Source organism: Pleurodeles waltl, chromosome 1_1, assembly GCF_031143425.1.
Source record: "Pleurodeles waltl isolate 20211129_DDA chromosome 1_1, aPleWal1.hap1.20221129, whole genome shotgun sequence".
Classification (NCBI taxonomy): domain Eukaryota; kingdom Metazoa; phylum Chordata; class Amphibia; order Caudata; family Salamandridae; genus Pleurodeles; species Pleurodeles waltl.
Window position 1 is genome coordinate 683,516,524 of NC_090436.1, and position 12,109 is coordinate 683,528,632.

Below are 12,109 nucleotides of genomic sequence, written 5' to 3' on the forward strand. Positions count from 1 at the left end.
AAAAATTTGAAGGGATTGACATAACAGAATTTTAGCAGGAGCAAAGATTTGTGAATGAAGGTTTGGTGTGATGACACATTTAGTCATCAGAGGAGGGATTGTTAACGCTCTTTATAGTAATGAAATTTTAGTGAATAATTAATGTATTCCGAATGTTGAATTTGTATAGAAAATGAAATAATGCAAGCATGTGAAAGTGTGACCACTTGAGTGGCCATCAATGTTCATGAAGTGTACTTATTAATGGCTTATTAATATAAAATGTTGAGCTTTTGTTTGAATAATATAGTAATATATCATATTAAGGGTTACACATTATGTATTAGCTTTATTATTTGTAGGCCTTAACTTAGCGGGGTGTTGGCCCAGTTGCACGTCCTCATGTCAAGTTGCATTGCTTAGGCATTTAATAAAATGTCTGGTTAAGGAATTAAATTGTGATTTACCACTGTACTGTACATGTGCTCATAGCTAAAAGTCTTTCTCATGAGAACTGCTTGCTAGAAGATGCTGTACTCGCTATGCAACATTGTTAATGTAATGTGTGTAAGATTGAATTTCTCAGGAGAATACAATGGAGACTCTGACTGGAGTATAAGCTGCAACAATATTGTTACCTGACGAGACATGTGAACCATGTACTAGTGAAAATATAGATTTGAAGTTTTAGTTTTATTGGACAAAGTGTGAACATGCAACCCCTTGACCAATAGAGACTTGGGAAGTAGTTTTAGGAAATCTAACTTAGCTGGACTGCATAGAGAGGAGAGAAGCCATTCTCCCCATTCTTTTCGAGAGTTTAAACCATTTGCCTTTTTTCTATCTTGCCGTAAGGCTATTACTTTCTAGACAGTCTTGAGAAGAGACATGCTTAACTTTACTGCTGACCAGACTGATGACCTGTTGACGAAGACTGTCAAAGCTTGCTGAACCAAACTGAGGATAGGTATATTGACTATAGTACTGTTTGCTATGTCTTTTTGCTTTTGTTTCTAGGTACCAACCTCTCTTGAGAGAGCCATAGTTAGATGTTTTTCCAAATTGGGGTTGACTAAATTGTTTTGCATGAAGCCCAAACATGCTAATTCCAATCTGGTGTTAGTTAGGGTCCTCACCGATGAAGTCCGCTACATGTAATAACATTTGATATAATTTCTTTGCTGAATATAAATGTATGAAATATAGTTTGCACAGTTTTTCTTACTATTAAGTTGCACTGTAACTTTAGAATATGTAGTAGCTCAAGCCTTGATTAGATTGTGTTTCTTTCGCTGCTTCAGACAGCCAGTGTTGTTTCTGTATGTTTATCAATTGATTTTGAAATTAACCTATATCGTATTAGCATTGTTAATATAGGGAAATAAATATTCTGACTTTTACACAAAGGTGTGGCATTCATGACTGCAAGCTCGTGGTGTAACTAACTTATTCTTGGTAGGGAAGCCCTGGCACAGGTAGCTGGCTGTGAGCTGCCAGGGCTGGGAGGCTCAATGGATCTGTACACTAAAGAGCAGCATTTGCGACTGGTGTCTTCAGGACTGTTTGGAAGCTCATGTTGGTGGTGGCCGAGCAGGTTGTAATGCAGCATGGCGAGCCCTTTGTTGTTTCACCCAGGTCCCCCAGCAGGTCACCTGACAGTCTTATGCTTTGTGGATGAATATGGCTCAATACTGCAGTGGTTCCCAAACTGTGTTCTTCCTGTGCATCTGCTCGCAGCACCCCTGGCTAGTTTTGATGGTGCACGAGGGTGCAGCAGCACACAGATTAGGAACCGCTGGACCTTGAAAGGTAAACCCAACTGCATCACCAATATCCAACTAAAGTCCCGATACTGTATCCTTTACTCAAAAGAAAAGACAATTAAAGGTGCATGGACGTTTATTCACCAAAATGTCAGGCATAGCAGGAGTGACATAATGCACCTCTTACCCCAGTGACATGAAGGACTGACACTTAGGGCCATATGTACGAACACATTTTCCCATTGACACAGAATGGGAAAAACCCTTTGCTACATCTGGCCCTTAGTTCCACCATACTCCACTGATCCTAAGGGCACAGGAGTGAAAACTACTAATATACATTGAATTCCAAGAACCCTATTTACTTCAGGTGCTTATGATCTCTGATAAGAGGGCCAGAACACCAGTGCTAAAAGTACCAAAAGGCAAGCCAAGTGTAGCAGGTGTTATTCTTTGCTGCCACTATGTGATTTGCAGGCATCTAGATGTACATGTCATTAAAGTAGCTGTATAACAGGAAGTTGAATCAAAGGTGAGAAGATCCTACAATTAAAGCAGAAGCGAAAACAAGGCATACTATAAAAGCAAAAAATATGCTAGCCTTGAATTCACTTAAATATACATTTCCAGTACAAAGCATATTGATAATATAAACAGTTGCGTAAAAAAAGAGAGGCAGCCCTTAAACTTTTCAATATTGAAGTTCACACGTATATGCATTTTTGACATTTGGCTCTGTTCCTGCATGGATAACTGTTGTTAAACGAGTTAAAAAGTCAAACCCTTTAGTGAAGTGACAAGGGTTAATTTTGATAGAACTCATTTTGAAACCAAGATACTCCTTAAGGCATGGGCCGCTCTTCCACTCTCTCTAATAGGCAGGTCTAACATTCTAAAGATGTTTATTCTTCCAAAGTTTACGTTTTTATTTAACGCTATCCCATTAGAATTTAAAGCATGCTGGTTCAAAGAACTACAGGGTGACTTTTCTACATTTATTTGGGCATCTAAGGGATTAAGGATAGCATGGAAAAAGTTATGTAAGAAGAAGGAGTGGGGGGGATTGCATCCCCAGACTTCTATAAGTATTATCTTGCACTTCAATTGAAGAACATTAGAATGCTTCTGAATAAGAAGTTAGAGTATACTTCTCTTTGGAAAGCTCTGACTGTGCACCTTGCAGAGGGGGGCGATAATTTTTTAGATAACTTTCAAGAAGGTTCGACTTAAGATCCCCAGACAAGCTTTTAAAGTTTGGGCACAGATTCGGAGCGCGTTAGGGATAGCCTACTATTGTAGTTCGGCTCCCATCTGGGATTCACTAGGAACTCCTGTGTGTCTTTTGGATAAGTTATCAATCCGGCTGAAAGCTAATGGGGTGATTGAGTGGGGACAGATTATAGAAGATTCCGAGTTGATATCTTGGCCTACATTTGTGGAGCGAGCAGGCAGGACAATCTCTAAGTTTAAGTATTATCAGCTATCTAGTTGGGTTAAGTCTCTTTAGGCAGGAGAAACTGGGAAAAGTCTCTGGGAGGAAAAACTAAGCCAGAAATCCATAAATAAGGAAGTTGCTCTACTGTATCATGCGCTGTTGGCCGCTACGGAAGAGGATCCACTTCTTCCTGTGTTGAAATGGGGGAAGGTTTTCCCAACCTTAGACATTGTTTATTTATGGCAAAAGTAATGTTCTAGACTTTGGTTTACCATCAAATCCGCGGCAATGAGGAAAAACCACTTGTTTACTCTGCACAGGGTCACCGGTAAAAATAACGGCCATTGGGAAAACTAAAAACAACTGCCCACGTTGTGGTGATCATAATGCAGATGACCTTCACATGCTTTGGTGGTGCCCGAGGTTGGTCAAGTTTTGGGAAGGCATAGGAAAAACTCTTAAGCAATTGTTTAGTGGAGATTTGGAGATGAGTTCTCAAGGTCAGAAAGTCTCTGCGCAACAAGAACATTTGCTGTTTGTATTGATGAATGTAATAAAGATGAGATCCAAAAGCTTGAAAGTAGGTTCTTTATTGGAAGTACCTTATCCACAACACAGAAAAACAGCTTCTCTCCAACAGCTCTTCTCCACCCTCAGAATTCTCCCCCACCAACACTCTAATCTGACATCATGTGTCACATCAGAACTCTTGCATAGAATTACCCTCACTGTTCAACCTACCACACACCTTCCCTTTAACAAATAAAACAACAAAACAAAAACAAAAAAATTAATTGAGAGAAGAAAAATTCTTAAAACAATTAGAACTAAGTTTAAAGACTAAAATGAAAATGTCAAAAAAAAATTAAAATAACTACACGATTAAGATTCCATACTCTCCCATCATTGACCTTTACAGCATTCCTAAACAGCTTTCTCACCTCAAAAGGACCTAAAAACTTGCTTCCACTTTTACACAGTAAGGGTTGTTTCACCAAAATTTCATCTCCAACTTTCACATCAATTACACTTGTGTTTTTCCTGTCATCAAAATATTATTTTCTCTTTTGAACACATTTCCTTTCTTGTTCTTCTTTCTCCCTCTTGTCACTCCAAGTTACACCATCATTCTTTCCCCAACACACCCACCCAGTTGCTAATAACGTATTGGCTTTTCTTCCTCTAAACAATTCGAAAGGAACTTTACCTGTAGTAGTATGGGGAGTAACCCTATACGCCTGTAAAAAAAAATTAAGACCGTCCTTCCAATTCCTATTCGCTGCTACCTCTAACTGTATACACTCTTTCACACTTTTGTTAAACCTTTCAACTGTCCCATTTCCTTGAGGATGATATAAAGAACACTTCTTGTGCTGAATTCCCCTCTCCTTAAGATAATTCTCCATTTCTCTTGACACAAATTGGGGACCATTATCAGTCACAATGGCGTTCGGAAATCCTTCACGTCCAAAGATCTCACTCAAGAAGTCTAATATTTTCCGAGACTCCAAACTACCGCTGACACACAATTCAGCCCATCTGGAGAATTGATCTATCACAACTAGAATATAATTACATCCACCTTTCATATGTATGGGTCCAACAATATCAACTGCTATAACATCCCACGGCTTCTGTGAGACTTCCCGAATGCCCATAGGTGGTACTCTGACTTTATATATCTTAGTGCTGTTGCTACAATCAATACACTCTCTGATTTTCCTCTCAATCATTATGTCCATTCCTGGCCACCAATAATTGAGACGAATTCTCGCTTTCGTTTTACACATTCCCTGATGCCCTTCATGTCCCAACTCCATTATTTTCTCCCTCAAACTTTCAGGAACCACTAATATTGACCCACACAAAAGAACACAATCTTCCACTGAAAGTTCCTCTTTTATTTTCCAAAAGCTTTCCAATTCCCTCTCACTCTTAGCATTCTTGATCCAACCCTCACTAAGGCTACAACACACACTCTGTAAAATAGAATCTTTTCCAACTGCTTTAACCCTTTCATCACGTCCAACTATACCATCAGTTACACTACATACACTCACTACATCATCCATAACTTTACCCTCACAACCTTCTGTTTCTGTACTGAGTCTTGACAAACAATCCGCTATCCTGTTAGTTGAACCCGGAACATAATGCACCTCAAAAGCAAATTCTTGCAAACCAACTACCCACCTACTAATTCTGCTGGAAATAGTATCAAGACCCTTTTTCAAGAACACTTCTATTAGAGGTTTATGATCAGTGACAATTCGAAACCACCTTCCCCACAGAAAATGTTTTAGTTTGTTAATCGCCCAATGAACACTCAATGCTTCCTTCTCTATAGTAGAGTAGTTGATTTCTGCTCCTCGTAATGTTCTAGAACAATAAACTATGGGTTCTAGCACTCCCTCCTTTGTTTCCTGCAACAGGACTGCACCAAGACCTTTCATGCTAGCATCAGTCATTACAACACTGTCACTTCTTGGATCAAAGGATTTCAAACACTCAGCATTTGATAACTCTCTCTTGAGATTTTCAAATACTTCTTTACAAGCATCACTCCACACATAATCACACCCCTTCTTAAGTAAGTTACGCATGAGTATAGTTTTGGATGCCAAATTTGGTAAAAATTTGGCATGAAATTCTATCATCCCAAGAAAAGACAAAAGTTCTTCTTTCTTTTCTGGATCTCTCAGCTTCAGAATGTTTTCCACTAGATCCTTCTTTGGATGCACAACACATGATGATATTTTATGGCCCAAATAGTCGATCTCTGTTCTGCAAAAAGAACATTTTTTAAGTTTCAAAGTTAGACCATGTTCTCTCAAAATAGTGAGAACTCTCCGGACTCTCAATTCATGTTCATCCTCCGTTTGACCATGTATCAATATGTCATCCTGGAAAAACTTAACTCCTGGTTCTGACCCAAACAATTTGTGCATGACACGTTGAAACACCGCTGCTGCAGATACAAGACCAAAAGGCATCCTTTTAAATCTGTAGGTACCAAAAGGAGTGATAAAGGTTGTAAAGTATCTCGAGTCTTCAGGTAATTCAACCTGATGGTACGCTGACGTCAAATCCAACTTGCTGAAAAACTTTGATCCATGCAACAAAGTGACCATTTCCGTTATATTTGGTAACGGAAACTGGTCACTGACCACACATTTATTCAAATTCCTCAGATCCACACATAATCGGATTTCTCCTGTCTGTTTGTGAGCCACTATGATTGGAGAAACCCATTCAGAGGCTTCTACAGGCTCAATAATATCTTCATTGCACAACCTCTTTATTTCTTGCTCAACATCATTCTTCATTGAGATAGGAATTTGTCTCACTTTGGCCACAACTGGTATTGATCCTCTTTTTACTTTAATTCGATGAACATAATGTTTTAAACAACCAAGTTTGTCACTGAATGATCCACTGTATTCCTTTATAAATTCAGGAAGGTTGGAATCATTAGTAGTAACAATCCAGATGCTCTGAAGACTCTTAACTAATTCATCTTTCAACATGACAGGAGTAGACAAATTTGGATCCAAAATAACTTTTAAGTCTCTTTGATGTGGCCAACTCAAAACACTGTCTCCTTTGACAGGAATATAGATCTTTCCAACTATGGTGTTAGTTTTAAATGTTATTTCTGACTCAAAGTACCCTCTTAAGTCAATGCTCATTCCGCCATAGGCACCAGGCACAACGTCAGGTTCTTTTAGTTGTATTTTATGGCTAAATTGTTTATCAAAAATGTCACTTGATAACAGGGTTAACCAGGCTCCTGAGTCAAATAACACTTCACTAGATACACCTTGAATTGAAATGAAATCCTTGGGATAATTTTTTTTTTGAGTGGGAGTAGAGACTGACAGGATGCAATCCTCCACCATTTTGACTGACATCTGGCTTTTAGAAGACCTACAACATTTGGCGAAGTGTCCTTTTCTGTTGCATATCCTACAAATCATATTGATGGTTGGGCATTTTTTGTAAGACGCATAATGACCTATATTACCACACCGGTAACATCTCATGTCCTTGTATTTAGACCACTGCTCTTGTTGAGTTTTGTCTTCATTTTTCTCACAATCTCCTTCTTTTTTGGGAATCTCTTTTTTCATTGAAATTTTATTGACTGATAAATTTTTCCCTTTTTCCAATTCTTCCACACAAACCAAAGTGTGTTCCACTCTTTTGGCCAATGCAACAACTTCATGTAGAGGTGGATCATCCTTGCTCCATAGTTCTTCTCTCACCTTATCACTTGTGCACCTTAACGTGAACTGGTCCCTGATACGCTCCTCTATGGTCAATCCAAACTTGCATGTGGAGGCTAGTTTTCTCAACGCCGTTATATATTCTTCAATTGTTTCACCTGGTTTTTGCTCCCTCATACCGAAATGGTATCTTTCTAAAATTGTACTGACTTTTGGGAGAAAATGCAGATCTAATTTCTTTAAACATAACTCAAATTCATTTAAATCAGTTCCTTCATCACCAGTATCAGGAAGAGTTAAAAAAATGTCTTGACCCGCACATCCCAAACAGTGCATAGGGAGGGCTGTTTTTCTTTCGTTCAATAAATTCGTTCCACATACTCTTGAGTAATGAAGAAATGTTTTCTTCCATTTCGACCACTTAATAAGTGGTTCTCCTGGCACCGTTAGAAAAAAGGGTGGTGGTGAAATATTCTGCATTATAAAATGAGTTTTAAAATATGTTTTTTTTTTATTTATTTTGTATAGACTTGTAGTCTTTATGTAAATTCAAAGTTTTTGGTTCATTTTCAAGGTGGAATTGCCCTTGTTAGTATAATAGGTCCTTTACACCTTTCTCCTGTCACATCAACAAGAAAGATCAGGTCTGAAATTCTTCCTTTTTTTCTTTTTATCTACTTATATTTTATTTACAGTTTTCCACAAGTTTAATTGAAAATGCTCAAGTTGGACAGAGAGGGTTTGTTTTGAGGAGCGCGATAGTTAAGACCACTTAGCTGCGCTAACACGTTGTCATTTTAATAGTACACAGCGTAACACAAGAAACTTCCTTAGCGCGAGTTTGTTTATACGTAAAATAAATTGGCAATAAATTCAGCAGCGCGTGTCACTTCAAAGCATGAGTTAGATTAATAGAAAGAACGCACCTCAGACTGCACGCGCTTACAAAGTTGAATTTTGAAACAATATATGCGAAGCTGCCAAGAAGAGATTCATTGTTTAGTACAAGTTACTTCTTGAGCGCGTGTTTGTTTACACTTCAGAAAGAATTGGCAATAAATTCAACAGCGCGTTAAAGCGCAAGTTAGATTGCACGGGCTTGCAGCGGTGAATTTTGAAAGTATACGGAGCAGTTTGACATTGAAGACAAATTATTTAAAATAGATAAACAAGTCAAATTCTTACACGGTGCTTCAGGAGTATGAAGAAATGGCTGTCAGATTAGATTCACCACCATGTTAATCTTCAGTTTTAAATCCACTACATGAAAAATGAGGAAGCCATACGAAGTAGATTTTTCAAATATAAAACTTCTTTCATCCTGGTGTTAAGGTACTTCAATCCAGGTCACCTTCGTTGCCAAATGTAATAAAAATGAGATCTAAAAGCTTGGAAGTAGGTTCTTTATTAGAAGTACCTTATCCACAACACAGAAAAACAGCTTCTCTCCAACAGCTCTTCTCCACCCTCAGAATTCTCCCCCAACAACACTCTAATCTGACATCTTGTGTCACATCAGAACTCTTGCATAGAATTACCCTCATTGCTGAACCTAACACAATGCTCTTGGCCCGACGTGAAATTTGTTGTAAATGGGTCTGTTCATCACCTCCCACAGTCCAGGAGTGGCAAATGTCGGTAAAAGGGTTATGTAATTTGGAACAAGCTGGTCCTTTTAGTAAAAGGGATGAGCATTGGGCGATTTGGGAAAATTTATAAGTACCGAACTTGACTGTGTTAAGTGGTCCTTCTTCTTCAGTAATTAAGTCAGATGATTAAAAACTCCCCTCCACCTACTAGGTGGCGCTCTGGTTTGATCACTACGCGAGCAAATGGCAGTGAGTGGCCAATGACATATGCGGGAAGACTCGGTGCGTGGCGAACAGGTGGTTTGGCTCGTTGATATTGAGGGGTACGTTCCTGGAAGATACAAACCAAGGGTCTCTCCTGCAGAAGGAGGGGTAGTGAGATGAGGAAAAAAAAAATATGTGGCAAAACACAGTGATGAAATCTTAGGCATTAGTGATATCTGAAGCAAACAGCATTTTCATATGATGTCCTGGATTTTAAAGTTTATGACAGTGATTAGGAATATCCTAATTTTCATTATTTAGTGTGGATCACTAATAAATAATTTTCATTAATTTAGTGTGGATCATGTGGATCATGTAAGCCTATGCAGAATACATTTGTGTTTAAGATGTTCTAAGTGATAGAAGAACTGAATTACAGAAGAGGGCATCACTTTAAGTTTTCATACATAACTAAATAACTATTTATATAACACCTTAAATTAATTTAAAAAAAGAACCTAGATTGGCTGAAACAGTTAGAAAAGAGAATATTTCTGCTAGCAAGGAAAGGTTCTTTAATTTGATTAGTTATTTCATTAAACTCAAACATTTTTTAAGATGGTATGTGGGCTAAATAGTAAGCTTGATGACTGCACCAATATGAAATGAGGTATAAAGCGATTTTATGAGAAAATGCTGCCAGTGTCTTAACTAGCAACCAAACCTCTAAATGAAACACCCTGCCAAAACTTGTTTGTATTGTGGGGAACCACACATAAAAAAATTGCAGTAATCACATATTCAGTAGGAATATCAGTGAAAAGGGATAGTGCTCCCTTGACATGCATCTGATGTGTGATGAAACAAAGGTAAAATCACCAGAGGCAACATATCTAATGTGTGAGTACAATCAATCAGGTGTTTAGGCTCCTATGCATTATATGGAAATACACAACTTTGAGGGAAGCTCGCTTGTACGTCACATTTCTCAACTTAAATTGGCTTTTTCCGATGAACCTCCTGTAGGATTCGCTAAAAAACTAAGGAGTGCCTGAATGTCACACATTCACCTGGGGAAACCGTGGGGCAACACCGTAGCCAATGCTAGACCCCCACTCCCAATCAAGAAGAAGCCAGAACCAGGGATGGTACTCCTAGTTCCAGGCTGGTTCCAAAGGGAAAAGGGGGAAAATAATAAATTTATATTTGTAGTACTGGTTCTGCTCAGCCATGGGGCTACATTGCTTAACAGGACCATCACTTCTGGGACCTTCTGGTTTAGAAGAAGGTAGATGTATACAAGACTGCACTTCTGGTTATTGTAAAATGCAATATGCTGGAAATAACAAGAAGAGGCAATTACTATCAATGTATCGATTCCTTTAAAGAGGTTATAATACAATGTTTCAATATTTCACACACTTACAGATTTCCTAATAATCGTACCATGAGAGCAGATCAACCACATACTTGATTGGAATCTTCTGGAACGCTTGAAAAAGAACTTGAAGTACTGGGAGAGTTTTAAGCACTCCACGTGTAAACTCAGAACATAGGTTGGAGATAATGACACTCCCACAATGACACTCTGTACGTATATTGAAATTGGACAGCCTCGCTAAGAAGTAGGAAACCAGGTTGCTGTAGGCACATAGGCCCTCATTACAACCCTGGCGGTCAGTGTTAAAGCGGGGGTAATACTGCCAACAGGCCGGCAGAAAAGAAATTGGAATCACGACCACGGCAGAAACTGCCTACATAGAAAGCGACTTTAACAACCCGCCCGCCACGGCGGTACAAACAAACAGCGTGGCGGTAACTGCCAATAGACAGGCGGAAGACAATGTACCGCCCACCCTATCACAACCCGGCAATCCGCCACCGGAAGCAACGCGAATAAAAACACGGCGGAAACAGTACACAGAAGGGAAAATCACTCACCTCTCCACACCCCACGAGGAACCAGGACGCCATGGAGCCAGAACTGCAGATTCTTCCGGCGATGGTCTACCTGCTCCTGTATCAGGATCTCTAACGACGGCGGTGACGACCACGGTGAGTACTGCACCTACAACAAAGGGGAGGGGGAGGGGGAGGGAAAAGAGAGTGACACACACACGCAACACGCAAACACCCCCACCCCCACCCTCAACCACAACACCATACACACAAATACATGCTGCAACATTACATTTACACCCGCCCACCCTTGAATAACGCAAGGACAAAAGGAAATGATTTGAACAATTGTAATCAATAAAAATCCAGTAGTCAAAACTCAAAATCCAGTATATACAAATATGTACACCAACTACACAAGTCCGGATAGTGCACCAATCATTGTTCGTGGACCACTGGGCCCAAAATGCATGGGCAAGGCCCACACTAGATACCGGACTGGAAACGGACAGAACACTGCAGGGGCATCAGATCGAAATGAAACAGGCACCTCAGGGGGAGGAGGAGGAGGGGCACCTCAGCCTGATGAACGCACAACGCCACTGCTAAACGAGGGGGGCTCCATGCCCATTGATGTATTCGGGGGAGTGCAAAGCCATAGTCTCACAAGTCTTTTCAGTGGGTGGTTTGCCCACTGCTTTAACCTGGGGAGTGCAAAGCCACAGTCTCACAAGTCTTTTCAGTGGGTGGTTTGCCCACTGCTTTATCCTGGGGAGTGCAAAGCCACAGTCTCTCAAGTCTTTTCAGTGGGTGGTTTGCCCACTGCTTTATGCCTCTCAACACCCTGGATGGCATTCAGAATGTTAGACTGCCCAACAGTGAGGGATCTCAGGAGGTCAATAGCCTCCTCACTGAGGGCAGCAGGGCTGACTGGGGCAGGGCCTGAGGTGCCTGGGTCGAAGGAGATGCCCACCCTCCTGGGTGAGCGGGCACTGGACACACGCTGAGGGGCTG